General features: G+C 39.3%; 1 pseudogene; it reads left to right on the top strand.

The window, feature by feature from the left end:
- The first annotated feature begins 910 nt into the window (after window positions 1-910).
- Window positions 911-9364, top strand: Morf4l1-ps6 (mortality factor 4 like 1, pseudogene 6; annotated as a pseudogene).
- Window positions 9365-14702: the final 5338 nt, after the last annotated feature.

Raw genomic sequence — 14702 nt, 5'->3', positions numbered from 1 at the left:
ATATTAATTCATTCTTATAAAAAGATTATTTTTAGCTGATCTAGCTCTCCATTTTTGAATGTCTTATTTTTGTTCCTACATTCCCTCTTCCACCTGTCCTAGAGTAATAAATCCTAAATTTATGACCAATCATTTGAACATTCTTATTAATATGTTATGCATAAATTTCATATGTAAAACTTAAGGCCTTTTTGACTGGTTTTATTGTATCTTGTTTTGTCATATTTTACTGTTGACTATTGGAGGCCTGCTTCTTTTTTTCCATTTATTGATTTATGCATTTATTTATTTATTTTACATCCAGATTGATGCCCCACCATCCTAGTATCCCCTTCACACAATCCCTCCCCGATTTCCTCTTCTCCTCCTCTGAAAGTGTGTCCCCATACTCCCTCTGGTGTATCAAGTTTCTGTAAGGCTAGGCACAGCATGTGCTCTCCCACTGACGCTGGGCAGTCCACTAAGGGGAATGGATTCCATAGACAAGTAAGATCTTTAGGGAGAATCCACATGAAGGTTGAACTGTAAATCTGCTATATATGTGCAGGGGTTAATGTCCAACCTGAGCATGTTCTTTGGTTGGTGGCTCAGAGTCTCTGAGAGCTCCTAAGGGCCCAGGTTATTTGACTCTGTTGACCTTCTGAGAGTTCCTAGACCCTTTGGAACTAACAATCTTACCCCCAACTCTCCATCAGAATCTCCGAGCTCCATCCACTGTTTGATTGTGGCTTTTTGTATCAGTTTCAGTCAGATGCTCCGAGAGCCTCCCAGAGGACAGTTTTGCTAGGCTCCTGGCAGCAAGCATAGGAGAGTATCATTAAGAGTGTCAGGGATTGGGAATTGGGTGGGGTAGAGAGTAGGGGTGGTAGTCAGGGGTGGTAGGAGAAGGTTAAGTGTTGAATTGCTTATAAATGGCACCCAAGCAGGACCCGAAGCCTAAATTCCAGGAGGGCAAGCAAGTGCTGTGCTTTCATGGGCCTCTTCTTTAGGAAGCAAAGTGTGTAAAGACTGCCGTAAAGGACAAACAAGTGAAGTATTTTATCCATTTCAGTGGTTGGAATAAAAAATGGGGATGAATGGGTGCCAGAAAGCAGAGTACTCAAATACGTGGGCACTAATTTGCAGAAACAGCGAGAACTTCAAAAGGCCAATCAGGAACAACATGCAGAGGGCAAGACGAGAGGGCAAGACGATGTCTCCAGGGAAGAGGACATCTGGTCTGCAACAGAAAAATGGTGCAGTGAAAACAAAAAAAGAACAAACAAAGAAAACACCTGGAAACGGAGATGGTGGCAGTACCAGTAAGACACCTCAGCCTCCTAGGAAGAAGAGAGCCTGGGTACATCCGACCGTTGAAAAGGAAGGAACATCCATGAACGGAGTTGAATTAAAGTGACAATTCCTGAGGGGCTGAAACCATGGCTTGTGGATGACTGGGACTTGATCGCCAGACAAAAGCAGCTGTTTTTATCTTCCTGCCAAGAAGAACGTGGATTCCATTTTGGAGAATTATATAAATTATAAGAAGTCTTGAGGAGATACAGATAATAAGGAGAATGTTGTTAATGAGGTTGTGGCAGGGATAAAGGAGTACTTTGATGCAATGTTGGGCAGTCAGCTATTCTACAAATTTGAAAGACCACAGTATGCTGATATCCGGCCTATCTCTCTTGGATGCACGCATGCCCCAAGTGTATGGAGAGCCACAGTTACTGAGATTATTAGTGCGAATTGCAGTGATGTTGCCCGATGCACCTCTAAATGAGAAAAGCCTGGCTTTATTACTGAACTATCTACATGATTTCCTCAAGTACCTAGCGAAGAATTCTGCAACTCTGTTCAGTGCCAGTGATTATGAAGTGGCTCCTCCCGAGTACCATCGGAAAGCCGTGTGTGGAGCGCTCTCTCTCTCTCTCTCTCTCTCTCTCTCTCTCTCTCTCTCTCTCTCTCTCTCTCTCTCTCTCTCTCCTCTCTCTCGTGCTTGGATCTCTGTAAACAGTTTGGTTCTTAGTCATTCTCTTGTACAAATGATGTACTTTGAAGTATAACAGAGTTGATGTTTGTTTTCTGTTTGATTTTAAACAGAGGAAAAAAAAAGGAGTAACTGCTCCTTCTTTCTTTCTTTTTTTCATTTCAAAGTTTCTACCAGTGTATCAGTGATGGACAACAGAGAGACACGCTGTGGAGTGTTTGCCTAGTTGGCAACGCTGCTTTTGAATGCTGGTGGTTCTGTTCCTTTGACACTGCCCACTTTTATAATGTGTTAATGCTCTATGACAAAACGCTCTGATTCCTAGTGCCAAGGTTCCCTTCAGTGCACATAACTGAACACTCATCCATCTGTGCTCTCTTTGTTTAAGTGGTGCTTAAAGAGCCTGCCCTTTGCAAGTCATCCATGTTGTTCCTTAAGCATTTTATCCTTGCTCAACAGTGAAAGAACAGTGGCTTGTTTTCATGGTTTTTGTATTTGTGTCTAATGCACGTTTTAACATGATAGGCGCAATGTATTGTGTAGCTACAATTTTATAAAAACGTCAGTCTTGTAGTTGTTTTTCAGCTCTTCAATAAATTTTTTCTTTCAATTTCAAAACAACAGCAACGAAAGAGTGTCAGGGATTGGTGCGTGCCTACAGGATGGGTCTCAGATTGAGCCAGTTTTATGTAGGCCACGCTCTCAGTCACTGCTCCATCTTTTCCCCTGCATTTCATTTAGACAGGACAAACTAGGGATCAAAAGTTTCCTGAGTGGGTTTCTTCTTTTATCCCTCCACTAAGGGTCCTGCCTTGCTACAGGAGATGGCCTCTTCACGCCCCATGTCTCTACTGTTAGGCATCTCTGCTAAGGTCAATAACATCGACTCATGGGAGCCTCCCTACCTCCTAGGTCTCTGGTACTTCCTAGAGATCCCCCATCTCCTAGCAGATGCAGACTTCCATCCATTCTACTGGCCCTCTGGCCCTCTCTCCCGTCTCTCCCCACACCTGATACTGACCCTCCTATTATCCCCTCTCCGATCCAGTTTCCTCCCTCCGTCTGCCTCCTATGACTAGTTTATTCCCCCTCCTATGCGAGGTTAAAGCATCCTCACTTGGGCCTCCCTTCTTGGGTCTGTGGAGTGCATCACTTTTCTACAGAGAAAATGGAGTGGAGTAAATATCCGGCAGGAGTATGGGGAAAACTAATATATCCATTAGGACGCTTGCCTAAATAGTAGTAGAAAAAAAAGTAAGATGAAGTGTTGCGCTTAGAGTCTGTCTTTCAGATGCCTTGAGATGCCGTTGCGTTGACTCCTGCTGTTATTCCACGCCACCTTGACTATCTCGCCTGTCTTAAGTGTGTACGTTATGGTCTTAGCTCTACACAAGCAGCACTGCAGATCGATCTTATAGCTTTCTGGTTTTCTCTGACGTTTAGTACTATTGCCATTTGCTTTCCTAACATTTTATATAATCTACACCTACATAAGATTCTGACCAAAACCAAATGAATCAAAACACTAAGTAAATGCAAAGATAATGAGTCCACCAATAAAAAGTAATTGGAATAAATATCTGTGTGTGTTCATCTCTCCCCCCTTCATTGATTTCATAGCTTTAGTGTAATTTCCCTCGTGCCATTGTGTCCTTACTGACTGTATACTTGATATTATCTGTTATTTGTTCAATGTGTTTTGAATTCTCATTCATAGTACTCTTTGTTCTATCATAACCACCACAGTTTGGATGAATATGATTCCTTCTACTTTATACCTAAAAAAATGTATGAGTCTTTGTCAAATATGCAATATTAGCTCTTAGCACTGCCAGCATTGTTGACCCTTATTTCTTTTTCATATTCTGGAATTATTTGGGGCAGGGGTTGTTTGTTATCTTTAAAATTGTTGAAGAAAATCATCAAGATTTTGTGGCATAAGGACAAACAACTTGGAATGTTATGTTCCCATCATGTTACACTGTCCAAATTCCTAAAGGGGAGTTGGGAAATTTTAAAAAGTTTTTCTCAATCTTTGAAACTTCAGTGAAGAAAACACATCATCAGAATATTGAAGGCATTAAGGAAGAAAGGCTTTCAGAGGGATTATAAAGATTACTTGGCTTTATTTTATAAAATAAAAACTAGCATGTACTGTAATAAGTCAAAATCATTGTGTATGGACTTAATTGTGTACTTCTTCAATTTGTACCCCAAATAATCTTAGTCATAATACAATGCCGCTAATTAATAATAATTAAGGTGGGTTTGTGTTTGTTTGTTTGTTTGTTTGTTTGTTTGTTTGCTGCTTTGAGATAACTTCTCACTGTGTTGTTCCGGTTGAGCTGAAACTGGTCGAGCTAAGTAGACCCAGCTGACTTTGAACTCACAGAAAAGAACCTGACTCTGTTGCCTGTATGCTAAGGTAAAGACATATGCTACCTGCCTCACATGGTCTCATTTTTTATAGAGATAAGTAAATTCTGTAATGATTATAGAAGCATTATTATGCAAGTCAATGTTTAGGGGAATTTTTATTTATTTCTATATCTCTAAATATATTGCTTTAAAAAATTATCTACTGCTACCTTGCTGTTGTACTTTAGCAAATCAATATCCTTTGTCTTATCATCTCTTCAGCTATACACTTGTTTCTCATCCCTAACCTTTCTGCTGCCATTTCAGTTATTCATTGGTTTCCCTGGCTTTGTAGGAGAACCAGGAGGAGAAAAAGAAGGGGCAGAATGAGGAAGGAGAAGCCTCCAGGGGTTAGGTGTGAATAAATCATGGCTCTGAGGGCTGAACAATAGGAATTAAGAGCAGCCCTGATGAAACATAGTAGTAACACAGGGGTTTTGATAGGAAACTAGATTCTAACAACATAAGAGATAGTTATCTGCCCAGCTCTTGTGCTGTTTAAGGTTTATTGACAATATAAAGGTTGTGTACATCTTTTATCTGGGAACTAAATGGCCAAAGGTAGGGTGGAAACCCTGGGTCAGGATTAAATAATTTCTACAACACATTTTTCATTTTGGATTGAGAATATATATTCTGTATCATGTGTAGAAATGACATCATGTTTTTATTTTTTTAGGGACTCACTACTAAGAAATTTTCTGAGTTACAGACAAGATTCTGAAATTAAGTTCTAAGAATCATTGAAACTATTAAGAAAATGGAGACTTGTAGAAACAGATATAATGTATTTTTCTAACAATGAGATGAACATGATTCTTTAGGATACATAAGTAATTCTACTTATGTTAGAATGTTAGTGATATATTTAGGTTTCAAGTTGACAGGAGGTAGATTTAAGATAACTTATCTTTATTGTTGAATGATTAGACTTATGTCACTTCAAAGGAAAGTCTCTGAATATGCTGTAAGGATGCTTTCCAAGAAATCTGACAGAAGTGAGCAGACCTACCCTGTACTTTCCATCGCAAGGATGAAAATACTCTAATGAGATATTTGGGCCCCTCCAATTATGAAACTACTAAAATAATAGGCCTCCCACCAGACTGAAATTTACCCAGGAATCTCACTCAGAGGGAAAATTTGTCTCTCAGGAAAAAATTTCACAGTTATAACAAGACATCAGATTGCCAGAGTCTGCAACCAGAACCATGATGGTGGTCAGGACTACACCTTGACCAGAACTGCTTTGTTATTTTCTGGATATTATAATACTGGTGCACTCCTGAACTCACAGTAGCCGTGGTTGCCTTCACAAGATCAAGTCAGTCTATGTTACAGCATGTGGAGCTGTTTACCAACCCATACCTTTAACTAACGAGTTATGAAAAGTTGATGGCTTCTAGGTGAGGGAGAGTCAGTTTAAGAGTGAGGATCCAGGTAAGTTGATCATATTCCAAGATGCTATTATACCCATGAATTTATTCATGGGTAGCACCAAAAAAAACTCCATGGGTTATTTAATGAAGTTAGTGGGTAAGGAGATGGAGTGCACCTAGAAGAACATAGGGGCATAAATAAGGCAAATGTGATAAAAATAAATTCTATGAATTTATATAAATATATATGAATATATGAAATTTATATAAATTTCAAGGAATTAATAAAATAATATATTTTAAAAAGAGCACAAGAATTTTGTGAGGAATAATGACAGGAAAGAGGGAAAATTGAAGACTAAGTAGTGTATAATGTTGGGGTATGGGAATTATGCCTCCAGTATAGGATAACTCAAATTAAACTCCATTTATACATGGATATGTATATATTTCAGGAAGCTTCTAAAGTACTAAGCTTTCAGGTGGCATTTCAAAGGTCCTTAGTGTCAGTTAATCACATGCTTCCTCCTCTTACCTGCCCTCCCATATCCCTACCAATTTATCCCTTAATGCTTGTATTTTTCATTTCTAAGCATGCTATATTATTTTCAGTGTACATGATCTTCACAAATGTTAAGGTTATTATTGATTATCAGTCTTTGTTCTCACAGCATATGTTATGTGTCCTCCAATAACTGTCATTTTTTTCTTTTCTTATTTCCTATATACCCATAGAGAAAGTCTTTTCTCTCACACATGTTTAAAATCTTGAAATCTGCTCTTGACCAACACTTGACAAGTAGGTTTGAGTGTGAGGTGTAATTACCAGCTGTTGTCATCACAATAGAATAACTTCATAAGGCTATTTTGCTGATATATTTCCAATTGCAAGATTTTACACACTATTTTCTCTCTTTCTTTCTTTCTTTCTTTTTTTTTCTTATGAAGTAATAAACCTCAGAATTTTATGTTAGACTGGAACCATTTACCAGCTGCACTGCAAAGAGGAGGGGCCTCTAATTGCTTTTCAGACACACTTCTGCCTATAATCGCCTCATTCGAGCCACCAATTCCAAAGAGAAGGGAACTCTGTGAAGCAAATTGGGTTATATACGTATTATATCTACTACTGGCTTGATAATTTGCATTCTCATTTACCAAATCATTACCGCCTAAAGAACTGCTTAACAGCTTCAAGAATCTTTTATTAATTTTACACCTGTTTTCTTTTATATGGGATCTATTGTTCAATACAAATTCATTTTCTCATCCTTTTTGGTAGAGCTGGGAAGAAGCTAAAATTGGGTATGTATGTTCATTTATCTCATTTTTTAGGTTTTCTAGGATCCACATGGAGTTCCCTATCCCCTAATTTTCGGAGAAATCTCATAAAAAATAGAAAATTTAAGAGATATTTTAAATCTCCCACTTCATTCGTGTTCATCTAAATTATCCGATTTGTAAACCATTTTATTCTTTAGGCTTCGAAGATTAACCTTGGTACTTAGACTTTGTACACTGAAGACATGAGGCATCTTTGGAAATGGAAAGAAAGACAGAGCAGCTTACTTATCAGTAATTTACTTCTCTACTCCACATAGATTATTTCTTAAAACATAAAGCAAAGGCCAAAGAATCGGGACAGGGAAAAAATCAATTAAAAGCAGAGAAACAGCAGATTCCTGGTAGCAGTTCAATGTTTCCTTTACTCTATAAATTACCTTTGTATCCTCCCCAGCTACATGTATCAATAATAAATTACCGTTTTCCCCCAAATAAGTTAAATTGAATTTCTGTCTCTTAGTACTGAAAACATTCTGATTAATCCCATAAACTACTACTAGTTTTCTGGTGCTAGATTTAGGGAATGATTTTCATCATCACATCATAATAGGGACATTTATATCAACCTTGGTGTTTCTGTCCTGTAAAAGGAGCCTCATCATTGGCTTATGTGTTAATGTCTTGATCGCCAAGTGATGGGTCTCAACAATTGAGACATGACTGAATACTGAAAGTTTTGATCTAATCCGTGTCCTCATAAGTTCAGGATATCATAGCATGAGGAGCTTTGGAGAAAAACTTTGTTAGATCTTCAGTGAACAGAATAGTTAGTGGAACAGTGTCATTAGGAACCATATCTTACCCTTCCCCTGTCTGCCTCTATCTCTCTCAAGTCAGAGTAGACTCTGTAGCCACACCATTTTACCATCAAAGTAATATTCCTCTCACCCAAGGCTCAAAGAAAAGGGTCTGGGCAGCCTTAGGTTGATACCTCTGAAAGTAAATCGTCCTTTTTAAGTTAGGCTTCTTGTTTATTCTGTCATAGCAATGAAAATTATTATAATACCGTTCCCAAATAAACCGAATAATTACTGCACACATCGGCAAAATGTATCTGCATTTAAAGACCCCTTCTATTTCCATTGTTCATCTTTTTTTCAAATTTCCATGAACTAAATTATTTGGTCTCTTAAAATCAAAATTTTCTAGAACTCTTTTTCAAGATCATATGACTGCTTTTTCTTATCTTTCTAGCCAATATAGAAATAACTTGTCTAGAAATTGTTAAACTAAGAATTACAACTCAATAGCCAAACATTGGACCAAGGTCAGGAAGCCTTGTGGAACAGTTGGGGCTAGGATTGAGGAACCTAGAAAGGATAGGAACTCTGTTGGAAGAAGACCAACAGAGTCAACTAAATGGACCCTTGGAGATATAAAAGTCTGAGCTACCAACCAAAGAGCATACACAGGCTGGACCTAAGCCTTCCTGCCACATATGTAGCAGATGTGCAGCTTGGTCTTCATGCAGGTTCCCCAACAAATGAAGTGGGGGCTATCCCTGGATTTATTGCCTGCCTGTGGATCCTCTTCCCCTAACTGGGCTGCCTATAACTTTTTGGCACTCAAAATATAGACTATAACTCGCTACTCTTTTATGTGGGAGAGGATGTGCCTAGTCCTTCAATGACTTGAGATACCAGGGTGGGTTGATGGAAGTCATGGATAAGGAGAGAACCTCTCCCATCTCAGAGGTGAAGGGGAGAGGTGGGGCAAGGCCATGTGAGGTAGGGACTGGGAGGAGAGGCATAGCTGTGATCTGGGTGTAAGCTGAATAAATAATGTAACAAAAATAATCACAGCAGCCTTAGTCTTTACAGTAAATTGGAAAACTGGGTCTCTAGCGTGCGAGTGTTTGTGTGTGTGTGTGTGTGTGTGTGTGTGTGTGTGTGTGTGTGTGCGTGCGCGCGCGCGCACGCGCGCTTTGCCTTCCAAATGTATGATCTTATTGGAAACACTATGAAACTTTTGAGACATTGTTTCCCATGCCTTTAACAGTCTCAATTTGATAATTAAAATTAACCTGATCATATAATGACAATATGTGTATCTGTTTGAGGATCATAGACAGAGTTCCAAAAGTTATGAAAATAATTCTTTCAATCTTTGTTTTCAAATTTCTAGAACTAATATCTCGAGGACTTACATCTCAGCAGCTGCAGCAAATGTCACATACACAATGGCCTATGCAGTGCTGACCAGCACTCACGTCATTGCCTTGGCTTTTCAGTACTCAGAATATAGACTATAACCCAGTATTCTTTTATGCCTTTCTCTTTCTGCTTCCTGTGTTCTCAGTCATTATGAAAATCTTTCTGTTTATAATTGGATTCAAGGTCCCCCAAGCATCAATCTTAAGCACTCACAGCAAATTTTGACATTTTTACATTTTCTCATGTAAAATAAAAACTTTAAGGAAGGAGACAAAATTTTCAATGAAAACAAAATAAAATGGTAAATATAAATATATCACCAACTCAATTCTACCCCAATGATGGGGATAATATCACTATAAATGTAGATGAGAGCCTCTTGTACTCACCTGCAAAAGTAATGGAACTGGCTGCCTATAAAACTTACTTTTTAAGCAGTCAGCACTTTGGCTTCAGATAATCTCTACCATATATCATATTTCCATCTCATCTCTGTTTGCTAATGCTCTAGGCCTGAGTGTTCAGAAAATGGCCCTGATGTACATAAGCACACCGCAAAGACCTCATTTATGTGATATAAATAAGTACTTTCATTACAAAGTCAGGTACCCTAAGGTGCTCTCCTAACAATCCCAGTGAAGCTAAGTTGTTGAACGTCTAAGTAACAGATCTGTGTATTACTTCTATCCACACCTACCACTCCCCACAGCATCTCTGCAGAGCAGACCAGTTTGGTGCATTTTTATGTCATGAAGCTCAGTCTTCAGTGTAACAAGTTGATCGCTAAGATATTCGGAATATTTGGGAATCTGTCAGTGAACTTCAAGGTCTTAGGAGTAATCACTGAATGGAACTTGATAGATACATTGTGTCACTGGCACATTGGTTTCCAGAAGATGGAATGGAACTGAACACACAGCAGTGTGTCCAATACAGTTCCTCTTACATTAACAGGATTTAACACATACCTTCAAAAATCAGTCATTGATTTAAGATAGTACATGGTTTCTGTTGTTTTTGTTTTAACTTTCCACTGGTTAAAAGAACTGATTTTGTATGTCTGAAAATATTTAAGTTAATAAAAATATATCCAGTACTATCATTTGCTATTAAAGCAATTCAAAGAATGTGCACATGCAGAAAAATTTGTCCTTTCCACATGGCTTAAGTTGCTGGCAAAATAAAGCTAAATAATTTGTGTTTAAAAACATGATGTGAGTCAGTGCCTTCCAGGTTGGTTATTTTTATTTTAAATTTATTGAAATAATTATGAGCAGAAGATGAATGCTGGACTGCTGCACTTGAAAATATGACTCCCAAACAATTCATAGAGTGAGGACTACATGCAAAAGTGACTTCCCAGGACAAAAACACTCTCAGAGTTTTATGTTACATTAAGGGTTTTAATATGATATTGTTGCTAGAAAACTTTCCCATGTACTTCCTTACACTTTGATGGTTTTCTTATTTTTGGAAAATGTAATTAAGCAAGAAAATGAAATAGAAAAATAAGCTGTTTTCAAAGGTAGAGGTAGTATCTACAAATGGTTAGTTACCTCTCTAGTTGGCTCCAAAAGGGAAAATCAAGAATAACTGAACATTGGTTAAAATGATAATAACAATAATAGTTATAATAATAATAATAATAATAATAATAGATTTCCTATACACATTTAAAAGTACTTTAAGTTTAAACAGAGAAAAACTGCAATTCTTAGTAGAAACCAAGAATTAGAGACACTGTTTAAGAAGCAAAACCATTAAAGTATGCTGAAGATATCAATCAGGAATCCTTTCTAAAAATATTTAAGTATTGTTATTTCATTTACCTCCAATCTATGAGGTTAACTCTAATTCCAATTAGAAAATGTTTTTTAAAAAAAAGTGACCCAGATCCCGTGGGAGGGAGAGCTAGACCTTCAGAGAGGCGGACACGCCTGGGGGACCAGAGGAGACTACACTCTGCCACATACGGACGCCAGAGGAAAGCACCGGACGCCATCTGGAACCCTAATGCACAGAGGCTCCCAGAAAGATCGGCACAGATCTTCCCTGTTGCTGCCACAGCGGAGAGGACTCAGGCAGTACCCCACGAGCAAACTTGAGCCTTGGAACCGCAGGTAGGACCAACTTTTCCCCTTCAAGAAACCTGCCTGGTGAACTCTGGACACACAGAAGCAAAATTCCTCTAGGACCGGGCACTTCCTCTGTTTACCGGAAGTCCCACACCCGCGGATCCCAGCCCGCAGCGGCTCTCTGCTCCCAGACCCCGTGGGAGAGAGACCTCACCGCCTGATCAGGTGGGCACTCCTGAGGCTGCAGAGCGGAGGCAGACCACCAACACTGCCCACCCCTGCCCACATCCCTGGCCCAAGAGGCAACTGTATAAGGCCTCTGGGTTCCCGTAGGGGAGGGCCCAGGAGCGGCAGGACCCCTGCGCCTGAGACACCGTCAGAACCTGAAGGAAAAGACCGGATAAACAGTTCTCTGCACCCAAATCCGGTGGGGGGGGGGGAGAGCTAAACCTTCAGAGAGGCAGACACGCCTGGGAAACCAGAAGAGACTGCACTCTGCGCACATCCAGACGCCAGAGGAAAACACCGGACGCCATCTGGAACCCTGGTGCACGGAGGCTCCCGGAAAGAGCGGCCCAGATCTTCCCGGTTGCTGCCACAGCGGAGAGGACTTAGGCAGTACCCCACGAGCAAACTTGAGCCTTGGAACCGCAGGTAGGACCAACTTTTCCCCTGCAAGAAACCTGCCTGGTGAACTCAAGACACAGGCCCACAGGAACAGCTGAAGACCTGTAGAGAGGAAAAACTACACGCCCGAAAGCAGAACACTCTGTCCCCATAACTGGCTGAAAGAAAACAGGAAAACAGGTCTACAGCACTCCTGACACACAGGCTTATAGAACAGTCTAGCCACGGTCAGAAATAGCAGAACAAAGTAACACTAGAGATAATCTGATGGCGAGAGGCAAGCGCAGGAACCCAAGCAACAGAAACCAAGACTACATGGCATCATCGGAGCCGAATTCTCCCACCAAAATAAACATGGAATATCCAAACACACCAGAAAAGCAAGATCTAGTTTCAAAATCGTATTTGATCATGATGCTGGAGGACTTCAAGAAAGACGTGGAGAACTCCCTTAGAGAACAAGTAGAAGCCTACAGAGAGGAATCGCAAAAATGCCTGAAAGAATTCCAGGAAAACATAAATAAACAAGTAGAAACCCATAGAGAGGAGACACAAAAATCCCTGAAAGAATTCCAGGAAAACACAATCAAACAGTTGAAGGAATTAAAAATGGAAATAGAAGCAATCAAGAAAGAACACATGGAAACAACTCTGGACATAGAAAATCAAAAGAAAAGACAAGGAGCTGTAGATACAAGCTTCACCAACAGAATACAAGAGATGGAAGAGAGAATCTCGGGAGCAGAAGATTCCATAGAAATCATTGACTCAACTGTCAAAGATAATGTAAAGCAGAAAAAGCTACTGGTCCAAAACATACAGGAAATCCAGGACTCAATGAGAAGATCAAACCTAAGGATAATAGGTATAGAAGAGAGTGAAGACTCCCAGCTCAAAGGACCAGTAAATATCTTCAACAAAATCATAGAAGAAAACTTCCCTAACCTAAAAAAAGAGATACCCATAGGCATACAAGAAGCCTACAGAACTCCAAATAGATTGGACCAGAAAAGAAACACCTCCCGTCACATAATAGTCAAAACACCAAACGCACAAAATAAAGAAAGAATATTAAAAGCAGTAAGGGAAAAAGGTCAAGTAACATATAAAGGCAGACCTATCAGAATCACACCAGACTTCTCGCCAGAAACTATGAAGGCCAGAAGATCCTGGACAGATGTCATACAGACCCTAAGAGAACACAAATGCCAGCCCAGGTTACTGTATCCTGCAAAACTCTCAATTAACATAGATGGAGAAACCAAGATATTCCATGACAAAACCAAATTTACACAATATCTTTCTACAAATCCAGCACTACAAAGGATAATAAAGGGTAAAGCCCAACATAAGGAGGCAAGCTATACCCTAGAAGAAGCAAGAAACTAATCATCCTGGCAACAAAACAAAGAGAAGAAAAGCACACAAACATAACCTCACATCCAAATATGAATATAACAGGAAGCAATAATCACTATTCCTTAATATCTCTCAACATCAATGGCCTCAACTCCCCAATAAAAAGACATAGATTAACAAACTGGATATGCAATGAGGACCCTGCATTCTGCTGCCTACAGGAAACACACCTCAGAGACAAAGACAGACACTACCTCAGAGTGAAAGGCTGGAAAACAACTTTCCAAGCAAATGGTCAGAAGAAGCAAGCTGGAGTAGCCATTCTAATATCAAATAAAATCAATTTTCAACTAAAAGTCATCAAAAAAGATAAGGAAGGACACTTCATATTCATCAAAGGAAAAATCCACCAAGATGAACTCTCAATCCTCATCTTCAGTTGGTTTATATACAAGTGTGCAATTTCTAGGCTTGAAAGTAAAATGATTCTATCGGGTGCTAGATAGAGGAGCCTTATTTTTTATTATGGCAGCTTGCTATTTTTGTAACATGGTGATTTGGTTGAACAAAATAAAGTACAGTAGTAACTGATCTCCCCTTCTTCCTGGATGAGTGAGGAGATGATTAAATGTTGATGTCAGCATCCTTGAGCATATTCAGATGAGCTTCTGCTTCTGTTGAAAAGGATGCTGTGTTTGATTGTGGTCCGAAGCTTTGAAGCACTACTTGGCATCTCCTTCCTTGGAGGTCTCACTGTTTAAACATAACAGATTTGATAGCTTGTTGGTAAGGTGAGGTCCAGCTTGTCTCCACTAGGTCATCTTCATGTGAATCCGGTGGTTATACGGTTTTGTTTTAGGGATATTTCATTTTTTTAATAACGGTTTTAGCTGACATTCATGGAGAGAATGAATCCTTAGAACTGTGCCACTAGTGAAAGGAAATCCTGTCTAGAGTATGTTTCTTTACAAAGCTGTGTCACACCATCCTTTGGGCCCTCTGCTGGAAAAGTAGAATCAAGTCTCAAATAATGCCTTTTAAATTGTATCCTCTAGTATTATAGATGTAGGACAGTACTGTATCATACCTCTGTGGATGTAAAATAGCTTGTACCTGCTTTATGATACGTAGTAGTGACCGTGCTTTATCAGAGCTGTTTTTAATGATGTTGCTCAGAATGTTTTCTTTCCAGATGATGATTGAGAAGCTAATTTTTTAAAAAAATGGTGCCAGGTACCACAAGAGTAACAGAACTGTGCTGTTTTCTCGGGTTTTGTTTTTTTACTTTTTTTTTTTAATGGAGTGTGCTGGATGTCTCTACAGTTTTGTTCAGATGACTGCAGAACCTGGAAAAGCTGTTGCTGCTGTTGATGCA

This window comes from Rattus norvegicus, chromosome 7 (genome assembly GCF_036323735.1).
Source record: "Rattus norvegicus strain BN/NHsdMcwi chromosome 7, GRCr8, whole genome shotgun sequence".
NCBI lineage: Eukaryota > Metazoa > Chordata > Mammalia > Rodentia > Muridae > Rattus > Rattus norvegicus.
This window is presented reverse-complemented; position numbering and strand designations above follow the sequence as displayed.